Source organism: Protopterus annectens, chromosome 12.part0, assembly GCF_019279795.1.
Source record: "Protopterus annectens isolate FY-2018-M chromosome 12.part0, PAN1.0, whole genome shotgun sequence".
NCBI classification, from domain to species: Eukaryota; Metazoa; Chordata; order Ceratodontiformes; family Protopteridae; genus Protopterus; species Protopterus annectens.
The window spans coordinates 339390227-339414930 of record NC_056746.1 but is presented as its reverse complement, the minus strand read 5'-3'; the positions used below and the strand labels follow the sequence as shown (position 1 = coordinate 339414930).

The 24704-nt window shown below is 46.7% G+C and overlaps 1 protein-coding gene across 1 annotated transcript in view; it reads right to left on the bottom strand.

The window, feature by feature from the left end:
• The window catches only part of BFAR (bifunctional apoptosis regulator), a gene marked incomplete in the record, with an annotated part of 616262 nt that overhangs the window by 479137 nt on the left and 112421 nt on the right, over window positions 1–24704 (bottom strand).

Here is a 24704-nt window from a genome sequence, read left to right as displayed (position 1 = left end):
TAGTTGTCTGTGTACATCCAAGGAATGCAAGATCCTTTCCCCTTTATTTTGAGGAGTGGGGAAAAAAGTTGGCAAGTGGATAGTTTGATTTAAAGCCACTTTGGAAACCACCTTAGGCATGAAGGTAGGATTAGTCCTCAAAGACACCCTGTCTTGATGAAAAATAATACAAGGTTCCACAGCCATAACAGCTTGTAACTCTGAAGCTCTCCTGGCAGAGGTTAGGGCTAACAGGATAGCAGTCTTCAAAGATAAAAACTTGATGTCAGAAGAGGCAGCAGGCTCAAAAGGAGGCAAGGTTAGTTTTTCCAAAACATAGTTGAGATCCCAAGCAGGAATGGGAGGAGATCTAGGAGGTCTTAAATTCTTAGGCATGTATCTTAATGGAAGAGAAAAAGAGGCCCTTATGTAAGAGAACTGTCAAGTAAAGTAAAATTAAAGGAATGTTCGGAAGAAGAGGATCAGAATCCTGAGCCTGCATCCAGGAACATTGTCCATTTTCCTGCATAAGATTTTCTAGTGCTAGGACGTCTGGCTTCTAAGATGACATCCATAACCTGCTTGGGTAGCAAAGAAGAAATCAAAGGCCCTGGATTAACCAGGCCGCCAGAGTTCTGACATGTGTGTAGAATTTGACCCTGATGTTGGAACAGAAGGTTCGGAGACTGAGGTAAAATCCAAGGGGGCTCCAGACATAGGTTTTTTAGAGTTGGGTATCAAAACTGTCGAGGCCAATTTGGGGCCAGCAAGATCATCATCTTGGGCTTGTCCTGTTTTATCTTTAATAATACCCGTGGAAGAAGAGGAAGAGGCAAAAAGGCATATCCAGAGAGGTTCCTCCAACTGAATGATAGGGCATCCACTTTCCAAGCTTCTTTGTGGAAAGTCCTGGTGCAAAAATTCTGTAGTTGATGATTGAGATGGGATGCAAAGAGGTCTATGTGAGGACATCCCCAGACTGCTGTTATCCTGAATATTTTGGAGTCCAGCATCCACTCGTGTGGATCCGAAAGGTTTCTGCTCAGACTGTCTGCCAGGAAGTTTTGCTTCCCTGGTAGAAACTGAGCTTGAAGGTCCAGATTGCAAGCTAGAGCTGTGATCCATAGCTAGTCTGCAAAGGGGGTAGGAATGAGATCCCTCTTGCTTGTTTATGTACCCCATAACTGTGGTGTTGTCTGTCCGTATTAGTAGTTGTCCTGGTTGTAGAAGATTCCTGAAGGCCATTAGAGCTTTCTGAATGGCTAACATTTCCTTTAAATTGATATGCAGGAGCTTCTGATCCTTTGTCCAAAGGCCCTGCAGACAGTTGCCCTGAAAATGGGCTCCCCAAGCATAATCAGAGGCGTCCGTGGTTAGAATCTGAGTGGCAAGAGGCAGACAGAAGGGCTTCCCTTTGTTTAGAGTATATGCCCTGGACCACCAAAGAAATTCCTTTTGAAGGCAAGGCAGGATGGAGATCAGTATGTCTAAACTGTGGCAATGCTGAGACCATACACTTTTTAGGTACCACTGTATTTTCCTCATGTGCAGTCTTGCATATGGTACGAGAAGGATGCAGGAGGCCATGTAACCAAAAGCCTGCAGGAATCTCCTTGCAGATAGCGGAGTTAAAGTTGCCAAGGTTTTGAAAGTTGAAGCCAGCTGTAATTGTTTTTTTGGATGTCAGAAAGGCCATCTGGGTTGTGGTGATCTGTTGTAAGGGTGTCATATTTGACTATGTTTACAGAGAATCCCAGGAACTCGAGGAGGTTCTGTACAAACTCTAGATGCTGGAGTAAGACATCCTTGCTGTCTGCCTGAATTAGACAATCGTCCAGATAAGGGTAAATTTGAATTCCCTTGAGTCTGCAGTAAGCTACTACTGGAGCCAGGCATTTGGTGAAGACCCTGGGCGCAGTAGACAATCCAAAGGGCAGCGCAGAGAATTGAAAGTGCCTCGATCCGGCCTTGAACCAGAGGTATTTTCTGCGTTCCTGCCTGATGGGAATGTGTAAATATGCCTCCTTTAAATCCAGAGTTACCATCCATGCATCTTTGGATAGCATTGGAAGTAGCTGCTGTAGAGTAAGCATCTTGCATTTTGGAATCTCTAGAAAGGTGTTCAAGACAGACAGATCCAGAATGGGTCTCCATGAGTTTTGCTTCCTGGGGACTAGAAAGAGCCTCGAGTAAAAACCTTGTCCCATCTCTGAAAGTGGAACCAGTTCTATGGCTTTCATAGCCAAAAGAGCTTCCACCTGGTTTAAGGCCTCTGTCCATTGATGTTTTGGAAGGTCTGGCCATCCGCTTGACCTTGGCAGGGTATGAAAACGGAATTTCTAACCTCTTAAAACCACATCCAGAACCCACTTGTCTTGGGTTATACGAGTCCAATTTTGATAAAAAGAGAGTGTTTTCCTCCGAGAGGGGCTTCCAAGCAAGAAGTTCCTGCAGACCAACAGAGGGAGTCATTGAGTTTGTGACCTATCCTCTCCTCCCCTAGGGGTGGAAGCAGTCCACTGTCTTTGTCTATAAGAAGCTTGTGTTTGAGGCCTCCCTCTGGAGCGTCTATATCTACCCCTCTGAGGCCTGTCTGAAGTGGGAAAGGACCAATTTTTAGAAGGCCAATTCCTGCTAAATCCTGGTGGCTGTACTTGTAAGAAATCTTTAACTGTTTGCATGGATTTCGCCTCATCCTCCATCTTTTTAATCACCTCTTCAGCTTTTGATCCAAACAAAACATTATGCTGAACAGGAGCATCTAATAATTTAGCTTTTACTTGTTCTGGCAAAATTTGTTCCTTTAGCCATGCATGCCTTCTAATGACTGTGCCGGAGGCAGCAGCCCTACAAGAAGCCTCCAAGGCATCAAATCCACAGTGTAAACCATGCTTCCCAACTTGTTCAGCGGCATGCAATAAGTCATGTCATTCCTTATCTGCACAGGCAGAAATGGAAGTAAGCTTTTGTTTTACAACAGACAAGAGAAATTGCTGGTATTTCAGCATATGAAACTGACAGTTTACAGCCCTAATGGACAAAGTAGCAGAAGTGTACACTTTTTTGCCCCATCTTTCTAAAGATCTAGAATCCTTTTCAGTGGGAATGGGATTTTTGGCAGAAGCGGCCTTAACTCCCTTAGGACCCTGAGAAATGGTTTCAGGGTCAGCAGAAGGGTTCTTGTATAAAAACTGGTGGGAATCAGGAACCCTGTAATATCTATCAGGCTTAACAGGAGCAGGAGGAAGAGTCAGGGGTTAAGTTAGCCTCGGAAAAAGCATCATCCACAATATCCAAAACAGGAGGAATAGCCAGGGGTCTATGCTGGGGGAGAAGAAGAAAATCCCTTAGTCTTTTCTTAGATTCCAAATACTCCTGTCCTCCCCAGTGGAAATGTTCCCTCATTTCATGCAAAGTTTCCCCAAAAGAGAAATCCTCAGGGGGAGAAGCTGAAGGAATGGATTCCTCAGCATCAGAATCCTCATAAGGAGGGAAAGAATATTCCTGGTCAGAAGAAGAAACTGAAGAAACAGAAACCTGATCAGAGGAATCATAATAAACATCCTGCCTCGGCCTTTTATCTGGAGGGGGATGTGAACCCCTAATCATAGTAAGTAAATCCTCTGCCATCTTGAGTAACTGTTTCTGTGACTTGGGAGCCGGTTCAGAAGAGGCCTGTGTTGCAGTCTTTGATTTAGAAGGAGTCTTTGCCTTTATTAGAAGCAGAGTAGGCCTGAAAACCCATTCGGAAGCCGGTACCGGACCCATCCGAAGGAGCATTGTCCGAAGGTCCTGCAATAGAAATATTGCAAGGACTGGTTGGCTCCTCATGAGAGTCCGTTTTGGCCATTGGTTCTGAAATGGCTGACGACAGGGGCTGCAAAAGCGCCTCACTGACGACGGACGAACCTGAAGCTAGCTCCGCTTGTGCGCTATCAGATTTGGACCTCGGAGGCCTGTCTTTATCCTTGCGATATTTGTGAACTCTGGTAGCCGGAACTGTATCAGACGACATTTTGTAGTTAAATCGCCTACCGAAGTAATGAAAAGCAAAATCGTACCTTCGTTTAATTGTACGTTGATTGAATCTAGCACAAAAAACTGACAACTAGCTATGTCGTGGTCAGGGCCTAAGCAAGGAATACAGTAAGAATGAAAATCCTTATGAGGTATTTGCTTCCCACATGAAATACAATTAACTTTTTCTGACATCGGACTGGAGCAAGAAAAAAATTTCTCCAACGGGGTACTTAGCTTTGAGTGGAGAAGAAAGTCTTCGGACTGAAGTTTATTAGAAAAAATTGTCAGGAGTCAGCCGACCGGCACTTGCGAACTGCTATCACCGCACGGCAAGAAAGACTGGAGAAGATGGCATCGGCTGTCAGCTTTGTACTCCTGGTGCTCTGACCGTCAGGGAGCATGGTTGAACAGCCGACGCCGGACCCAGACTTTGGGATTCTGGCCGACCGAGGACTGCCTGCCAGCAGGGGAGAACCCTACAGTCATGACTGCAACAGTGAAACACTATGAACATCTGGAATCTGAAGATACACAGGAAAGGGATGAAACTATAGAAAAAAGTTTAGTACTATGAAAATTATAACTAAGGTTATGTACTTATTTATCCACATCTAATGTTGCAGTAAGTCCATCTTCAGTCAGCAGGACAAACTACAGGCTTTCATTTACCTTGCCATCTACAACTTTGCCAGACTACTAGCTTCTATTATTTACCTATAATGCTCTACCAACTAACATTCCACTACACATCTTGTGTGCCACTCAAAAGTGAAGTAAAACAATAAAACATAGCCAATAATTCTCCGGACCATATCCGAAATAAGGCAGGAGGAAAAAAGGGTGGGAATGTTGAGTTCGGTTTGCCTCATCCATACCTATTATTGTGATAAGTCATTGTTTTAATATTTGGTATAACAAAGATCACCCTCAACTACAAGTAGCAGGAATACAGTTTGTCCTCCTGGATAGACATCACTGGAACATACCTTGGATTGTGGCCCTGAAGGAAGACCAAGACCTTCAAAATCAAAGCCAGCAAGGATGCAAGTTTGACAGAGGAGAGGCAACGATTCATATTTTTCACAGCAAAATTTAATGCAGTCAGAAAAATGCTTGCGTAAAGGGACTTTAAAGAAACTCTCTATCCTATTTTCTTGGCAGAAAATGTAACCAACTGTGATGCTTCTCACTGATTTGGCCTTGTATATGTAAAATCCGACTTGCAATTAAACACCCATTCTGTGTGAAAAGTACCTCTATTCTTTTCTAACTATTCCAACAGAAGTAAACTGAATAACTGGCTTAGGTCTGCTTCAGCATCTGTCTTCGGCACGAAGGACAGACTAGAAAAATAGCCGAGCTGGATCCTGCGCACACTGTCGTCACAGTTGGAAGTAGCAGCCAAACCACAAAGCTATTCAGCACAAACAGGCGTAGTTTATTGTAAATGGTGAAATAACAGCGTAAGAACACAACCAACTTAGCGCTTTCTCCCTTCATCTAAGGGCATCATCTGATCTGATGATGCCCTTAGATGAAGGGAGAAAGCGCTAAGTTGGTTATGTTCTTACGCTGTTATTTCACCATTTACAATAAACTACGCCCGTTTGTGCTGAATAGCTTTGTGGTTTGGCTGCTACTTCCAACTGTGACGACAGTGTGCGCAGGATCCAGCTCGGCTATTTTTCAAGACTTTAGAGTGGTTGTGAGCTGTATACGAAGGACAGACTAGTCTGCAGTGAAATTCTATACTTGGAGAATCCTAGGTAAAAAAAAAAAAAAAAAAAGAGGCTCGACAAGACAGTACAGTTATATAAAATCTTACCATAATGGTATATATCCTTTTCTTCACTTCTGTAGTATTCATTACATTAGGGACCCCGTGCCAATGGTGGCCCAATATCTGGAAAGTACACCAAAGCCTTTAGGCTGCTTTGAGGTATGCCGCATGTCACAAGTTACCTTTATGCCCTATGCTACACAAGCAGCATACGTCCAGACTTACCATCCTCAGAATTGAGAGCCCCAGTAGGAATGCCAATCCAAGGAAAGGAGAGGTAATCAGTACATTCAGAAGTAAAATGGACCAGGGGGCAGATGGAGGGAGTGAATATGAGAAGGACATCAACAGTTATGGTAAAAGTTTTACACAACTGCACTATGTTCTTCCATTTCAATGTTACAGAATTCTTTACATAAGGGGAAGTGCCAAAGCTCAGGAAGAAACGGGAAGAGGAAGGACCAGCAGAGCCCTCTAGGAAGCCATGAATGATGGCCCTAGCAAAACCAGCTCTAGTTCTGGAAATTCCATCCAACTTTTAGTGCTTTGTAAATGTATGCACAGGAGTCCAGGTAGCTGCCTCAAGAATAGAGTTAGTAATCAAACCCATGAAAAAGCACCAGAAGAAGCCACAATCCTACCAGCATGAGCTTTAACAGAATAACGCTCTTACCATAAAAGGAATAACAAAAAGAAATAGTTTTTGAGATTCAAAAAGAAATGGTTTGCTTGGATACAGCCAACCTTAGCCCTGGAATGAAAGGATACAAAGAGCTGATCAGATTTTAAAGATCTGAGTCGTCTACACAGATCCAATGTGTGCAACACCTTCTCACAGACGGATTGCGGAAAATGAACAGTAGACTGACCAAAGGATTAGTACACAAGGACACAATTCCTTATGAAAAAACAAAAAGGGAGGACAGGCCATAAGGGCTTGAAGCCTCAACACCTGTTTGGCAGAACTAGGAGCTAACAAAAGTAGCGTCTTCCAAGAGCAATGTTGCAAGGAAGCTGCAGCTGCAGGCTCAAAAGGAGCCAGAGTCAATTGACCAGCCCAGGGAGGAGGTCAGGCTTCCTGGGAGGCCTAAATGAAGGACACCTTTAGCAATTGTTTAGTCTCAAATCTAGAAGCTAAAGGAGAAGATAAAGCCAGACAAGCAGAGCTAGGTGATAAATGGGTGTTAACAGACGAATAAGCCAACCCAACATTGAGCAATTCACATAGATGAGAGAATCAAAGGAATATCCAAAGAAAATTAATCCAGGTTTCAAGAAAGTCAAACAAAAAACTCTATTTGGATAAATCGGACTTCCTAGTACTGGTTTCCTAGCCTTCTGCAGGACCCTAAGCACATCCGCAGGAAAAAAGGTGTCTGTGGAATCAAAAGCCTATCATCCACAGTGTCAGCTGAAGAGTGGAAAGGGGGGGGGTGGATGAAAAGATCCCTTATCCTCCCTTTGAGGTAACTTGTGATGATTGCCCTTGGCTAAATGGAGAAGAGGGAACCAATGCGGTCTTGTCCAAAAGGGAGTCACCAACTAGATTTTTTGAGCATCCTGTTGCATACTGAACAGGACTTTTGGAATGACGAGAAGAGAACGTATAAAAAAATCCCCTTCCAAAAAAAAGATTGTGTCCACCTTCCAAACCAGACTCTGGCACAAAGCAGAGGACGTTGTTCAGAGGGGAGGCAAACAGATCTATTTGAGGAGTACCACACTAATGGACAATTTCCAGAAACAAATCCCTGTGAAGCATTCATTCATGGGATTGAGATAAGGACTTGCTTAGACTGCTTGCCACAATGTTTTGACCTAAGGGAATGTAAATTGCTTAAACAGTCACTTGATACTGGACAGCAAAATCCCACACCAGGAGTGCCAACTGGAAAGGAAGACAGTGTTCTCCTCGGTTTGTTTACATACCGCATCACTGTGGTATTGCCTGAAACACCTTGAGAGGTCCTGGGGAGAAGAGAGGATGAAAAACCTGAAGTGCCAGCAAAAGAGCTATCATCTCTTTGGCAGTGATGCACTGTTGAAAAGATGGCCACACTCCCTGCACCTTTAGGGAGCCAAAAGCTGCTCCCCTTCCCACGTTAGAAGCATCTGTGAACAGCTCCTGAGAGGGAAAAATTGGATGAAATGGGAGCCCTGGATTTAGACAACTGCTTGATCCACCAGTGACGATCCTTCTTGAGACAAGGTAGAAAAGGAACTACAAATTCTAAGATGTGCATGATGAATCCAATCTGACTTCAGGAACCACTGAAACATTCTCATGTGGAGTTTAGCCAGAGGGAGCAGAAGGATATGAGATGCAGATGGAAATCCCAGAGTTCAAACCCCTCCCCAGAACCAGAGAGAGAAGAAGAGAAGAGAAGAAGGAAAGGAGCGTCAAGGCCTTGGAAGGAGGCAAGGATGCCAGCATAGGCACCATCTGAATCCTGCACCCAAGAAAAGCACAGTCCTGAGGAGTCAGAAAAGAGTTTTTAAGTTAATTGTAAACCCCAGGCTTTGCAGAAGAGAAGTGGTAAAATGAAGATTTTGCAACAGGATATCTAGAGAGGATGCCTGAAACAGGTCACCCAAGTATCAAAATAATACTTTTGAATCCCTCAAAAAAAAATCAAAAACAAAAAAAACAGTGAATGGTGAATTGGGAAATAGAAAGGCCAAATGATAAAGCAGAGAAATAAAGATGCTCTTGAGCTCCAGAGACACTATGTGTGCCTGATGAAGCAAAAAGTACAGTTTTGTACCTACCATAAATGTAGATGTTCGAGGATTCCATTGCTGCAGTCCTGACTATTGGGTATAGTCCGCTGTCCTCGGTCGGCCCGAATATCAAAGTATAAGGCTGAAGTCGGTCAGGGCGCATTAGGGTGACGACAGAACGTCAGGGTACTAATGCGAATGACCGACGTCATATCCTCAGTCTTTTCTTGCCCCAGATGTCAGAAGACCCTAAAATAAAGGTCAAAACCAAAAGACAGCAAACAAATAACCAACCACCTGCACTAACCATATGTACAATATATACAACAATATATACACAATATGTAAGCATGTAAACTCACCCACACAACCACCCCTAACTACAGAGGGAAGGAGGGAGGTAAATTGGACTGCAGCAATGTGGATCTTGAACATCTACATTTATGGTAGGTACAAAACTGTACTATGTTCTTCATCTCACATTGCTGCAGTCCTGACTATTGGGTAGAATCCCAAAGCAGAGGTAAGGGAGGCTGGCAAATCATAAGGAAGCAGGAGCTGACAACATGCCTTGCAAAAGCTGTGGCAAACCAGCCCTAGACTTAGAGTAGATAGGAAGGTGATAATGCTTAGAGAAAGTATGCACTGACCTCCAAGTTTCTGCTTCCAAAACATCCATAGCTGCCACCCCCCTTAGGAGTGCTGATGAAGTGGCAGTAGCCCTAGTGGAATGAGGCCTAAACCCAGCTGGAATCTCCTTGCCATGATGGGAATAACAAAATGCAATGCAAAAGCCAATCCACCTAGAAATAGTTTGTTTTGACACACGCTTGCCCTGACAACTCAACGCAAAACAAACAAACAACTGCTGAGGCTGCCTAAACCCTTTAGTTCTGTCCAAATAATAACGCAACTGCCTGTGTACATCTAAAGTGTGCAAAATCTTTTCCCTTTATTTTGAGGGTCTGCAAAAAAGTAGGCAAATGAATAGTCTGGTTTAAAGCCACACTAGAAACCACCTTAGGCATAAAAGAAGGATTAGTACGTAATGATACCCTATCCTTATGGAAAATCAAGAAAGGCTCTACTGCCATAAGGGCCTGTAATTCAGACACCCTTCTTGCAGAGGTAATAGCCAACAGAAAAGCAGTCTTCCATGACAAATATTTCAATTCAGCAGCAGCTGCAGGCTCAAAAGGTTGTAGAGTGAGTTTCTCCAACACAAAATTGAGATCCCAAGCAGGAGTAGGAGCTCTACGTGGGGTCTTATATTCTTTGCCCCTCTAAGAAACTGCTTGAACAAAGGATGCGAAAACAAAGGTGGGTCACAATCATAGTGAGCTGAAATTGCTGCAGCATGAATCTTAATAGAAGAGAAGGACAAACCTTTGTCCAATAACTCAGTAAGATATTGAAGAGCCACACACAAATTAGGCTCAGAAATCTCCAAATCTTTGCTGCACTCCAAAATAAAAATCTCTTCCATTTGTCAGCATACACTTTCCTTGTACTAGGTCTTCTAGCTTCCAAAATAACATTCAAAACTTGTTGAGGAAGTGGAGGCCTGCTGTGATTCAAAACAGAATATGCCAGGCTGTTAGATGAAGAGAGTGAAGCTTGACATTGAGCAGATGGCTGTCCTCCTGTGACAACAGATGTGGAATCAGAGGCAAAGGCCATGGAGGCTTCCGTGCAGACTTCTTAGTAATGGGTACCAGTGTTGCCGAGGCCAATCTGGAGCTATTAAAATCATCCTTGGCCTGTCTTGTCTGACCTTTAATAGCACCTTTGGAAGAAGAGGCAGAGGTGGAAAGGCATACACATGAAGATTGCTCCAACTGAAAGAAAGAGCATCCACTTTCCAAGCTGTGTGATGAAACCTTTGTGCAAAACTTTGGCAGCTGGTGGTTTAGTGGAGAAGCGAACAGATCTATGTCTGGAGTTCCCCATGACACTGTCAATTTCTGAAATACATGAAGATCCAGTTTCCACTCGTGGGGATCCATGATTTGTCTGCTCAACACATCTGCTAAGGAGTTCTGTGCTCCTGGCAGAAACCTTGCCTGAAGATTGAGCTGTAACCTGAGAGGAGTCTCCCATAAAATCATTGCTTGCCTGCATAGAGGATAAGAATGTGTTCCCCCTTGCTTGTTGATGTACCACATGACAGTTGTGTTGTCTGTTAGAATCAACACCTGCCCTGGAAGAAGTAACTCCTTGAAAGCCATTAATGCAAACTGGACTGCTAACATCTCCTTCATGTTGATATGTAGATGTTGTAGTCTGGCAGGCCACCTGTCTTGTATCCACTTTCCATTTAGATGAGCTCCCCAAGCAATGTCTGAGGCATCTGTCGTTAAGATCTGACTTGCCTCTGGCCGGGTCACAGAGAGTCCCTTGTTTAGGTGACATTCCTGAGCCCACCACAAGAATTCCTTCTGAAGGCAAGGTATAATGTGAATGACAGTGTCCAAATCCTGGCAGTGCTGTGTCCATACATTTTTGAGATACCATTGTAGCTTCCTCATATGCAGTTTGGCATTGGGAAGCACCAGAATACAAGATGCCATGAACCCTAAGGCTTGAAGGACTGTCCTTGCAGTCAGCACGGACTGATGAGATAGTTGATGGAAGTAAAGTGACAGACTCTTTTGTTTGTCCGGGGTTAAAAAGGCCATCTGGGCTGCTGTATTCAGTCTCACACCCAGAAAGCACATGTCTTGAGAGGGTACTAGACTGGACTTTATTTCATTCACAGAATACCCTAGGCATCTTAGCACTGCTATAACATATTCCAGATGCTGAAGAAGGTCTTCCTTTCTTGAGCCAGAATCAGGCAGTCGTCCAAATAAGAATAGATTTGAATTCCTTGAAGCCTGAAGTAAGCTATCACTGGAGCCAGAACCTTTGTGAATACTCTGGGCGCAGTAGATAAGCCAAAGGGCAATGCAGAGAACTGATAGTGAGAATTTCCAGCTCGTAACCGCAGATACTTCCTGCAACTTAGCCTTATAGGCACATGAAGGTAAGCTTCCTTGAGATCTAAAGTTACCATCCAGTGATCTTTGGCCAGCAGAGGTAAAAGCTGCTGCAACGTCAACATTTTGAACTTGGGAATGTCCAGATAAGTGTTGAGGATAGATAAATCCAAAATTGGTCTCCACGTGTTCCCCTTCTTTGGTACTAGGAACAGGCGAGAATAAAATCCTAGGCCCACTTCTGGCAGAGGGACCGGCTGTATGGCCCCTAGTTGGAGCAACAGAGAAACTTGTTCCTCCTCAACAAAGAATAGAGGCTCACAAACGTCTGGCATGCTTTTGAAAGGAGGCAAGGTATGGAAATAAAACCTGTAGCCGTGGTGTATGATATCCAATACCCATCTGTCCTGAGTAATTAAATTCCAATTTTCTTTGAAAAGGGCCAACCTTCCTCCCAAAGGTGCTGCCAGGAATCTGCTGGCAGCTGAAAAGACAGGTCATTGGGTTTGTTTACGAAAGGACTGACCCCTGCCCTCACCAGAAGTCTGAGCAGGAGAACTCCTGTTCTAGGCCTGAAAGAGCCCTGAGCTCTGCCCTACCACGTCTAGACCTACCCCTAGACTGGGAATCATAAGCAGGATATGTCCACCCCTTAGCAGGCCAATTTCTACTAAACTTTGGAGGCTGCACCTGCAAAAATCTTTAACAGTCTGCATAGACTTAGCCTTGTCCTCCATTTTCTTTAAGACTGTCTCAACAGGCGACCAAACAACACATCAGATTGTAAAGGAGCATCTAAAATCCTTGTCTTAACATGTTCAGCTAAATTCTGATCCTTCAACCAAGCATGCCTGCGAAGAACAGAACAGTGGCAGCCACCCTAGATGAGGCCTGTACAGCATCAAAACCACATTGCAAAGAATGCTTACCCACTTGTTCAGAAACATGAACCAAATCCAGCAACTCTTTACACTCAATACCAACTGCCAAAGCATCCACCTTAGATTTCAATTGTGAAAGGAGATAATTTTGATATTTAAGCATGTGAAACTGACAATTCAATGCCCTCATGGCTAGAGTGGAAGAAGTATAAACTTTCTTTCCCCACCTATCCAAAGCCCTTGCCTCTTTATCAGTGGGAACAGGATTTTTAACCACAGAAGCCTTTACACCCTTAGGCCCCTGAGAAATAGTTTCTGGGTCTGCCCTAGGACTCTTAAACAAATATTTATGAACTTCAGGCACCCTATAATACCTATCAGGCTTAACAGGAGCAGGAGGCAAAGAATCAGGGATTCAGAGAAGCCTCTGCAAAACATCTTCCACTACATTCAACACAGGAGGAATAGCTAAAGGCCTATGCTGGGGTAAAACAAGAATTCCCTAAGCCGTATCCTGGAATCAGAGTAATCCTGGCCTTCCCATTGAAAATGCTCCCTCATGGAATGCAGGGTCTCTGGAAATGAGAAATCCTCAGGAGGAGAAGCTGAAGGAGTAGAATCATCCATATCAGAATCAGAATAAGTAGGATACTCCTGCATATCTTCACAGAAGACTCTGAAACATCTGAACACTGTTCAAAACTATCAAACTCAGGCTCCACCCTAGGCCTCTTAGCAGGAGGGGCATAGAACCTCTAATCATAGTAATCAAATCTTCTGCCATTTTAAGCATATGTTTCTTGGGTATAGAACCTGAAATGCCAGGAGAAGCCCCACTGAAGCTGAACTAGGCCTGCCTCTCAAAGAAGTTTTGGTAACAGAAGGAGAGGCTCTAACCACCTTAGGAAGAGAGGAGAACAGTCACCTGAGAAGCCCCTCAGCCTGACTTGCCTCCTGAGAGGCCACATCCTGTAATAGTATAGTTTCTGCCTGGGACACCATGGAAACTCCTGGCAAAACCACGGCTCCACTGACACCTCTAAAGAACCGGCGTCCGGACTGCGGTTCTTCAACCCTAGGCTTCACTGTTTTATCCTTGCGCTTCTTGAGGAAGCGGGCCGGAGCATCCGACGGCATTTTATAATTACAACGCTTCCCAAACACTAACCTTGCACAATCTAACCTTCTCTTTATAGTGGGTTTGTTAAACCTAGCACAAGAGCGAACCAACAACGTCGTGCTCAGGCCCTAAACAAGGAATACACAAAGTATGATAATCCCTATGAGGTATCTGTTTCCCACAAGAAATACAGTTATTCACTTTTTCTGACATCCGGTAAATGACTGAGGCAAGAAAAACCAAAATATTCCCAACGGGTACTTAGCCAACTCTGAACTCGGTCTGAAACTTCGCTTCGAAATATTTCAGAACGCCAACCTGCACTCGCAAACTGCTTCTGCATCGGACCATGCGGCAAAAGACTGAGGATATGACGCCGGTCATGCGCATTTGTACCCTGACGTCCTGGCGTCAGTTAAATGCGCCTGACCGACGCCAGCCTTATACTCTGATATTCGGGCCGACCGTGGACAGCGGACTACCCAAGAGTAAGGACTGCAGCAATGTGAGATGAAGAACATCTGCTTGATCCACCAGTGACGATCCTTCTTGAGACAAGGTAGAAAAGGAACTACAAATTCTAAGATGTGCATGAATGATCAATCTGACTTCCAACCAAACCAGCATTTCATGTGGAGTTTTTAGCCAGAGCAGAAGGAAGGATGGCAGATATGATGAGAATCCCTCCTCTCAGAAACTCCCTGGCACAGAATGAAGAAAGAAGGAGAAAGAAGAAGGAAAGGAGCGCCAAGGCAAGGGGGGGAGGCAAGGATATGCAGCAGCACCATCTCCTGAATGCACCACCAAAAAGCACAGTCCTGAGGAGAGAAAAAGAGTTTTTTTAGTTAATTGTAAACCCCAGAGAGTTGTAAGAGAAGTGGTAAAATGAAGATTTTGCAACAGGATATCTAGAGAGGTCACCAACAGGTCACTTACTTGGAACAAAGTCTGAATGGACAACATTCGAAAGGAGGGCACCTTCAGAAAAGTGTTTAGATAAGAGAGAGGTCTAGAATTAGTCAAGTACCTTCTTTTCTGGATACGAGAAAAAAGAAGTTATGTACTCACCATAACATTCCATCTGAGTAGGTAACCATTTGTCAGCAACCTGTGGGTATCGGATCCGAATCGGATCAGAGCCGGAAGCTTTATTTAGCTAAGATCCAAGCTCCAAGCTCCTCCCCCTTACCCACCTGCCATCCCTCTCTGTCCTCAGATATAGAGTTTGCTTTAGCATTATAGAATACTACAACCAAAGGATCAACTAAACATCCTAGCCTGATGTCATCTGGCACAGGAAGCACAAAGATCCTAAAAAGGACAAACTACAGGTTAGGGGGACGAAGGGGGGGTTGGTTGCTGACAAATGAGGTTACCTACTCAGATGGAACGTTATGGTGAGTACATAACTTCTTTATCTGAAGTAGTTAACTTCATTTATTTATCAACCTGTGGGACAGAGTCCCCAGCTACCAAAAAACTTGGGAGGTCCTCATGGAAAAATATTCCAGAGCACTGCAGAGCCAAAGGACGCCCTCCCCTCCGGAAATTATATCCAGCTTGCAATGGGTAATAAAAGTATGGGATGAAGCCCAAGTGGCTGCTGAACAAACGTCATCCAAGGACACTCTGGACCAAAAGGCAGCAGAAGTGGAAACCGATAGAGTAGAATGGGCCTGAACTCAGACAGGTTCTGGTCGGCCAGAACTCTTATATGCAAGAAGTAAACATTGTGAAATCCATCTGGACAATGTAGCTTTGACACAGGTTTACCCAAAAAGGGTTTAGCAAAGGATACAAGGAGTTGCTCAGATTTCCTATGTTCAGTAGTCCTGTGTAAATAGAATTTCAATTGTATGTGCACGTCCAAAGAATGTAATTTGTATTCACCTTTATTGTGATAATTTGGGGGAAAAAAACGGTAAATTGATAGATTGATTAATGTTGGACTCAGAGGCGACTTTAGGCAAGGAGGGACTGGTCCTGAGGAAAACTCTGTCTTTATGAAAGACCAGATATGGAGGTTTGTCCCAAAGGGCTTGAAGCTCCGAAACCCTTCTAGCCGAAGTGATAGCAATGAGAAAGGCCGCTTTCCAAGAAAAATTATTTTAGATCCTCCGAAGCTGCAGGTTCAAAGGGAGGGGCAGTAAGAGCCTGGAGAACTTTTAGTTATGTACTTACCATAACTTTGGATGTATGGGATCCATCTCGCCTACATTCATAACTGATGGGTTTGGAGCCGATACGTCGGCTCAGACTCTGCCACTATACCTAGAACGAAGTCTCTTATTGGCTGGGCTACCCCTTATCCCATAATGCACCACACCTACTTCCCCAGATCTTGTTTGCTTTCATACATACAGGTACAGAACACATATCGATAAATGTAACCAACTAGAGCCCTTCCAGAGGAGAGCACAGCAGGACCAATGTTTCCTCCAAATCCAAAAGGTAGGGGGAAGGAGGGTGGGTATGTATGAATGTAGGCGAGATGGATCCCATACATCCAAAGTTATGGTAAGTACATAACTAAAAGATGTAATGGGATCCTATCTCGCCTACATTCATAACTGATGGGACAGCGTCCCTAGCACCTAAAACCCCGGGTGGCTCACTGGAACACACTCCTGAGAACTGCGGAACCAAATGAAGCTCTACCTTGGGAAGCCACATCAAGTTTATAATGAGAAATAAATGTGTGCAGAGAAGACCAAGTAGCAGCCGCACAGATATAATCTATTGATACTTTGGAGTGAAAAGCTACAGAGGTGGCCATAGCCCTGGTAGAATGAGCTTTGATTGGGACAGGCAACTCTTTGCCTGACAGAGTAAATGAAAGAGATGCAATCCTTAATCCATTTGGCAATTGTGGCTTTGGCAACTGGAAGACCTAACCTATTCTCTGCAAAGGACACAAACAGTTGGCCAGATTTTCGAGTCCGAGTGGTCCTATCCAAGTAAAAACGCAGTTGCCTGTGAACATCCAACTGGTGGAAAGTATATTCTGCTCTATTAAAAAAAAAAAGAAAAATTTGGGAAGAAAACTGGGAGCTCCAATGGATTGCTGAATGCATAAAGGGGATGCTACCTTAGGCAAAAAAGATGGATTCAATCTAAGAGAAACTTTGTCTCTGTGGAAAATCAAATAAGGAGGGGAAGAAGAGAGAGCTTGAAGCTCTGAAACACACTTAGCAGAGGTTATTGCCACAAGAAAGGCAGTTGTCCAAGAAAGGAATTTTAAATCACAAGTGGCTGCTGGCTCAAAGGGACGGGCAGTTAAGGAGGCCAGAACTAAATTTAAGTCCCAAGGGGGCACAGGATGAACCATAGGGGGCCTGAGGAGCCAGGCTCCTCTAAGAAAGGACTTGCACAGTCTGTTGGCCATTAAAGAAGGCTCTATAGCAACATGAAAATTAGATCTAGCAGCCAGCTGAACTTTAAGAGTGGAGACTGAAGAGCCAGAATGAAACAATGAAGCTAGAAATTCCAAGACCTGCGGTACTGGGGCTGTGAGAGGATCAATGCTTCGCTGCTGGGCTCAACAAACAAATCTTTTCCATTTGCTGGAATACAGCTTAACGGTAGACGGCTTGTGGGACGAAGACAAGATGTGCATCACTTCTGAAGAAAAGGAAAGATCCCTAACTAAGGATGGAAGTGGAGTAGCCAAGCAGCCAGCCGGAGCGACCGGAGGGACGGATGAGAGTGCCCCGACGGATTGGATAACAGATCCAGTACTGGGTCCAGAATCCAAGGACCCTGTACTATATACTTCTGAAGAAAGGGGAACCAAACCTGACGGGGCCAATGTGGGGCGACCAAAATCATGAGGCACCCGACATGAAGGGCCTTCTGAATCACCCTTGGAAGAAGAGGAATCGGGGGGGAAGGCATAAAGCAGACCGGGGGGCCAATTGTGGGCTAGAGCGTCCCTGGGAGGCTGTCCCTGAGAGGGTGTCAGAGTGAAGAACTCTCTGCACTTCGCATTGTTGGGGCTGGCGAACAAGTCGCAACAAGGGAGGCCCCATCTCGCGAAGATCTGCGCAGCTACTCTGTTGAGGGACCACTCATGGGGCAACAGGAGAGTCCTGCTGAGCCTGTCTGCAATCACATTGGCTTTCCCCGGAATGTGCGTGGCTACTAGGAAACTGTGAGAGGCTATGGCCCAGTGCCATACTCTCATGGCCTCCCTGCAAAGGGGGTAGGGCCTGGTTCCCCCCTGCTTGTTTATGTGCCAAACTACCGACATGTTGTCGGACAGAATCACAATAGTACCTTGGGGGAGAGCGTGATTAAGTGCTTGTAAAACCAGAAGCACCGCTCTCATTTCCAGAATATTGATGTGAAGGTGCGCTTCGCAATCCTGCCACGTGCCTTGGACCGACCTGTCCAGATAATGACCCCCCCACCCTATATGGGAGGAATCCGTGGTCACTGTAGCAACAGGGGGCTGAAGGGCGAAGGGACGCCCCCGGCCCAGGTTGGACCGACATAGCCACCAACGGAGGTCCTGACGACAACTGTCCGTAATCAGAACCGGGTGGTTCAGGGGGAGTTCTTGGTATGACCATTGAACTGATAACAGCCATTGGAGCACCCGCATGTGCAACCTGGCTAAAGGTACTAGGAGGATAGTTGCAGCCATCGAACCTAATAACTGAAGAATCTGTCTGGCAGGAACTCAAGATTTGGGTAACAAGTTTTGGACCTGCGATTGTAGAATCTGAATTCTGTCTGATGGCAAAAATGCCCGCATCTTTCTTGTGTCTAACTCTGCGCCTATAAAAGGTGATACGCTGAGATGGCCGCAGCACAGATTTTTTCCAAGTTTTTCCTCTCTGGCCCTTGGGATAAGGTCTAGAGGGAGCGGAAAAACGGGCCCCAAGGGCAGTCAAGGTCTTTCCCTCTTGCTCGCACAGAGTAAGCGTGTCCTTCACCTTGGGTCCAGACAAGGAAGACCCATCAAAAGGGGAGTCGGCAAAGGAAGACTTAAAGGCCTCCGCAAATGGACACAAGCGTAGCCAGGCTTGTCTCCTAAGAGCCACTCCCGTGCCCGCTGCTCTACTCGCCCCCTCGGCTGCATAGGAAATGAGCCTCATGGACGAGTTAACAATGGAATTTAGGGTAGTCATCTGGGCGCCTACAGTCTGTGCTAACGCCTCAGGAAGGTTACCCGCAAGGGACTCTAACTCCTTGAGGAGGTCCCTTTGGAGCCTTGTAAAGTGACAGATAGTTTAGCGACCGCATGGTAAAGGTCGCTGAAGAGAGGGTACGCTTCCCGTACCTATCCATGCTCCTAGAATCCTTATTAGGAGGATGAATAGACAAAGCCTCTGCCACGTCCTGCTGAGTGGCAGATGCCACCACCATAGCATCAACTGCAACGCCCCTGGTAAGGAATTCCTTCTGGGGGGGGGGGGGGAGCTGAAAGGAACTTATTGGGCCTGGCAGGTACCGGTTCCGCCATGTCAGGATGTTCCCACACCCTCCGAGAGATAAGGTCCAATAGCTCATCAAAGGGTGGAGACACCCAGGAGGAGGGCTGAGCCCCGAAGGCCTTGAGGAAAACTGACTCCTCAGTGGTAGGGGCTTTGGATTGCCAATCTCCTCTCGGTCTCAAAATCTCAAGGATATCAGAGAAAGAGACGTCATCTGAGGACGATTTGGGGGACCCCTCCGCATCATCGAGGTCAGTGTCTGAAGTGATGGATTCATCTTGGGAATCAACGTGCTTCCTCTTACACAGTTTCTTCCTTGGGGGTTCATCAGAGGCAGACTCAGGACCCCCTGGAAGAAGGGAACCCCCCAAGGGGGTATCCTCAGGCCCTGGTGCCCCACTATCATGGGAAAGAATGTCTCCAGAGGCACCAGTACCCAGAACTTGGGATGGAGAGGTAGAAACCTGCTGAACCGGCAAAGCCATGGCCAGCGCGCTCCTCATGGCCTCAAAAGCAGGCCCTCCAGACTCCGCGGAGAGCACTTGCTGAGGGACCACGGAGGTACCAGGAATGCCCGCGGCAGATGCTCCAAGGGGAAGACTGGGCATCGAAGAGGCGAGCTCTACAGTGTTGCCCTCGGCCCCTGCAGAGGAAGACCCGGTACCAAACCCTGACACAGAGGACAGGGTAGGAATGAAAGTTGGAGCAGAAAAACTCCGAGGGGGTCTCTGCTCCGACTGGACGATTCCGCTCCGTTCTACCTGCACCAACTCCAACGGCTCCAAGGAGGTCGGAGGAGGAATAGAGAGTGTATGGGAGGTGGAATCGGATCCGAAGCCGTGTGGGCTGGAGCCAAGATCATTTTGGTAAAGACTGGGGACTGAACAGCCTCTGGATAACCCTATCCAAATCCGAATCAGATAACCTAGAGGATTTGGAGGAAACAGACTGGGGCCGAGAAGACTTCTGCCTCGGCTCCAATAAGGCAGGGGACCGGCTCCGAAAGGGTTCCAGCACTATTGGAGCAGAGACCGGGTCTGGCTGCAACAGTGTCGGCGCAGAAGGAGGCTCTGGAGCCGAGGGGGAAGAGTCTGAGCTGCACACTTCCAACGGCTCCGAGATCAATGGAGCCAAGGGAGGTGATTGGCCTCTTGATGCACTCACCTGCGGCTCCGAAACCAATGGAGCAGAGGGGAGAAGCACCGAGGCAGACCCTTCAACCATCGGCTCCGAATCCATTGGAGCCGAGGAAGACTACGTTGAGCCTCGTTTTAGTTGTCGGGTCCAATGGACTGGTCGGAGCCGACGATCTATGCTTCTTAGGAGTCGGGTCCGACGGACTGGTCGGAGCAGACGATCTCTTCTTTTTGGGAGCAGGAGAAGATGCCAAAGCTTCTTCAAAAGAAGGCTTGATAAGGCCCCTTAGAATCAATTTATTTTCTCTCTCCTGGAGAACCCTGGAAGAGAAAGCATGACACACACTACAGGTATCTTGTAAATGTTTGGGCCCTAAACAGTACACACAGATAGCATGGCTGTCTGTAATAGACATCTTATAACTACATTTTGCACATTTCTTGAAACCCGACTTATGTTCCTTAGACATAGTGACAAGAAATACCAGAAATTTACACTAAGGTCAAAAAACAGTAAACAGGACAAAATGGGCTAAAGCCCACTAACTTAAACGGGCTTAGCCCAAAAACTAAAACACTCACACACAAGAAAAGCAAGGAAAAAAGTATACAATAAGGGCAAGAGCCCTCTAACTTAAACGGGCCTTGCCTGATACACAGTAGCGCTGATTAGAGAAAAAATATAAAAATTTCACGAAAGTTAACACAAACGCTCACAAAGCTGTGAAAACAGCCGTTTGTTTAAATACTGACAGAACCCCTAGTCATAAAAGACCAAAAGGTCAGAAAAAAAATTAGCTCCAGCCAAGTCGAGACCACGTCCGGCTTGAAAAGTGGCAAACGAGATCTGGGGAAGTAGGTGTGGTGCATTATGGGATAAGGGGTAGCCCAGCCAATAAGAGACTTCGTTCTAGGTAGAGTGGCCGAGTCGGAGCCGACGGATCGGCCCCGAACCCATCAGTTATGAATGTAGGCGAGATAGGATCCCATTACATCAAGAGTTAAATCCCACGGAGGGACTGCATCCTTAACAGGAAGGTAACCTTTTAGGAAAGTCTTGCAGATCTTGGAAGAAGCTAAACAGAGATCACTTCCCACATGAAAGTGTGAAATTGCTGCTAATTGGACTTTGATGGTGGAGGACCTGGCACCTTGATCAAATAAGTATGACAAAAAATCTAATACAGCTGGTATCGGGGCTGTAAAGGGATCTAAATTTCTATGTTCTGCTCAGATTGAAAAACGTTTCCATTTGCTCTTATAGACCTTTCTAGTAGAAGGTTTGAGTGGCTACTAAAATAGCTTTAACGGAAGAGGAGATACCGGGAATCCTAGCTATGATTGGAACTGGATCAACCAAGCTGTGAGCTTGAGATTGTCCAGGTTTGGGGTCGTAAACCCCAGGAGGTGAGATATCAGATCCGGAGTGGGATCCAAAATCCATGGAGGATTGACTAGATGAGACCATAGGCAAGTGAACCACATTTGACGAGACCAGAATGGGGCTATGAGGATCACTCTGCTCCCCAACTGACGAACTTTCTGCAAGAATTTTATCATGAGAGGAAGAGGTGGATAAGCATAAAGTAGACCGGATGGCCAAACATGGACTAGAGAGTCTCTGGGGGATTCCCCTGGTGGGGGAAGTAGAGCGAAGTACTCGCTGCACTTTGCGTTTGAAGGCGACGCAAATAGATTGCAGCAAGGTTGACCCCACTTGAGGAAGATTTGCTTCGCTACTCTCGGGTAAAAGAGACCACTCGTAAGGCGAGAGGATGGTTTGTCTCAGCCCGTCTACCAAAATGTTCGACCGACCCGGAATGTGTGTTGCTATGAGAAAGTGGTTGGTGGCGATCGCCCATTCCCAAACTCTCATGGCCTTTCGACATAATGGATAGGATCTGGTTCCCCAGTTTGTTGATGTACCAGACTACTGACATATCTGACTGAATCGCAATTGTCCCCAAGGGAAGAAGGGCCTGGAGTGCTTGCAACGCTAAAAGCACTGCCCTCGTCTCTAGGACACTGATGTGCAACAAGGTCTCTGAGTGGGTCCACATGCCTTGGACAGTTCTGCCCATGCAGTGCCCCCCTCAACTGAGGTGAGAAGTGTCCGTGGTCACCGTGGCTAGGGGTGGGGCCATACAGAAGGGGCGCCCTTCCCGGAGATCAGAGGACTGGATCCACCAGAGTAGGGATTTCTTGCAAACCTTGCTGAGGGAGATAGATGCATTTAGCGGATGTTGCAGGATGGACCATTGAACCTGCAAGGTCCATTGCAGGACCCTCATGTTTAGACGAGCTAGAGGCGACAGACTGATGGCTGCAGCCATGGAACCTAGCGCCCTCAGAACCAGTTCCACTGGAGGGACCGGGGATTGTAGGAGGGCCAGCACGTGGAGTGTCAAAGTTCGAAGCCTGTCCGGAGTTAGGAAGGCCCTCAACAGGTTTGTGTCTAGCCAGGCTACTATGAAATCCAAGGTTTGAGTTGGTTGAAGGGAGGATTTCTTGAGATTGATTGAGATTCCCAGATGAGAGGCCAAGTGAAGGAAGTAATTCCTGGCTGAACAGAGTAGATGCCTGGTGGGGGCGGTCAGGAGCCAGTCGTCTAGGTATGGAAAGACCTGTATTCCCTGAAGCCTCAGGTGGGCCTCTACAACTGCCATCACTTTGGTGAACACCCTGGGGGCTGTGGCAAGACCAAAGGAAAGGACCCTGAACTGATAGTGGCTGGCTCCCAGCCGGAAGCAGAGAAACCTTCTGGATCGTCTGTCCATAAAAATGTGGTAGTATGCATCCTTGAGGTCTATAGAGCACATCCAGTCGTTCTCCTGCAGGAGTGGGAGAATGGATTGAATGGTGACCATCCAGAACGTTTCTTGGACAACTGACAGGTTTAGAGTGTATAGGTCGAGGATTGGTCTCAAGTCCCCAGTCTTTTTTGGCACCAGAAGGAACCTGGAGTAGAAGCCTGATCCGGATTGATCTTGGGGGATGGGATGGATTGCTCTTTTTTCCTAGCAGCTGCTTTATTTCTGTGGCTGTTGCCTCCCTTTGATCGGGGAGGCTCTGGGATCTGAGAGGGAGATTAAGAAAGGGGATAGTGTAACCTCTGGATATGATTCGAAGTACCCAGTGATCCATTGTAATGGACTCCAAACTGCTAGGTGCCTCGAGAAACACCCCCCCCCCCCGACTGCCTCCAGAGTGGAGCAGTCTGGTAACCCCTCAGGGCTGCTGTGCGGGCCGATCCAAAAAAGGTTCTTGACCCAAACTTCTTCAGTCCCGCCTCTGCCTCTGGGCCGGCGTCCACCCTGTCCTCTGCCTCTGAATGACTAGGGGTCCGGAGCTAAACGGGACTGTTGGGATTTCCGGAACCACATCTTTTGTCCCCTTTGGTTCCTGGAGAAGGACCTTTGGGGAGCAGAGAAGCTGATCCCGACAGCAGAAGTCTTCCAGTCTTTCTTGCTCTGGACAAGCGTGTCACGGATGGTCTTCCCAAACAGCAAAGAGCCGTCAAAAGGGGCATTTGTGAAGGACGCCTTGAAGGGTTCCGCAAAGTCGCAGAGATGGAGCCAAGCATGCCACCGTAAGACCATGTCCACCCCGCTAGCTCTAGCGGCTCCTTCCGTGGCATGGGAAAGAAGCCGCATAGAAGTGTTCGAAATGGACTTGAGTGGCCATTCAATCTGAGAAGGTTTTCTTATCCTCGGCCAACATTGACTCTGGGGGCGACCCGGCGTATTCTTTGATGAGATCCCACTGGAGTCATATCACATGTGCCATACAGTTCAACGACCTTACTGAGAAGGTGGCTGAAGCAAACATCCGCTTCCCTATGTGGTCCATCGTCAAAGGCTCCTTGTCGAGAGAGTGGACAGAGGAACTCTCCTGGGCTAGTTCCTTCTTGGTGGCAGCCGCCACCAACATGGCATCTACCGGAGCACCCTTGCTCCAGACCGTCCTGTGGGTGGACTGAGAATTTTGTCTGGTCTCTTTGGTATGGGCTCCACAGTGTCCAGTTCCTTCCATGCCCTGGTAGTGATCAAATCTACCAAGGGATCGGCAGGAGGGGACACCCAAGAGATAGATGGATCTGCGCCAAATGCCTCCAGAAACACAGACTTATCGGAGAAAGGTTTTTGGGCTGACCACCCCCCTCTAATATGAAGCATTTCCATAACGTCTCGGGGGGGGGGGGGTGACCTTGGGGAACCTTCCCCTAAGTCTGTGTCCTCTGTCAGTGACTCGGGTGAGTCCAAGTGCCTCCTCTTGCATTTACGTTTGTGAGGAACCTCCTCAGGAGGGGGCTGTCCGAGGATGCCTCACCAACCACATCCTGTTCCTCTAAGTGAACTATCTGGGATGTAGGTGCAGGCTGTCCCTGGGGCCGGGTGATGGATGGTAGGCCAGTCTGAGAGGGAGTGATGGGTGGAACCACAGCAGGAGCCTGGGGTCTCCAGTCCCTCAACAAGACCCTCTCCACAACATCGAACGCTGAAGAACTGCTCTCTCTAGGATCCAAGAGCAGTCCCTTCGGATCAGAGGCGTGGACCGGAGCCGGCGCCAATGCAATCGGATCCGAAGGGCTAGTATGCTCCAACCGAGACTGAGCCGAAGATGCACCGACACCTCCGGATCCGAAGCTCAG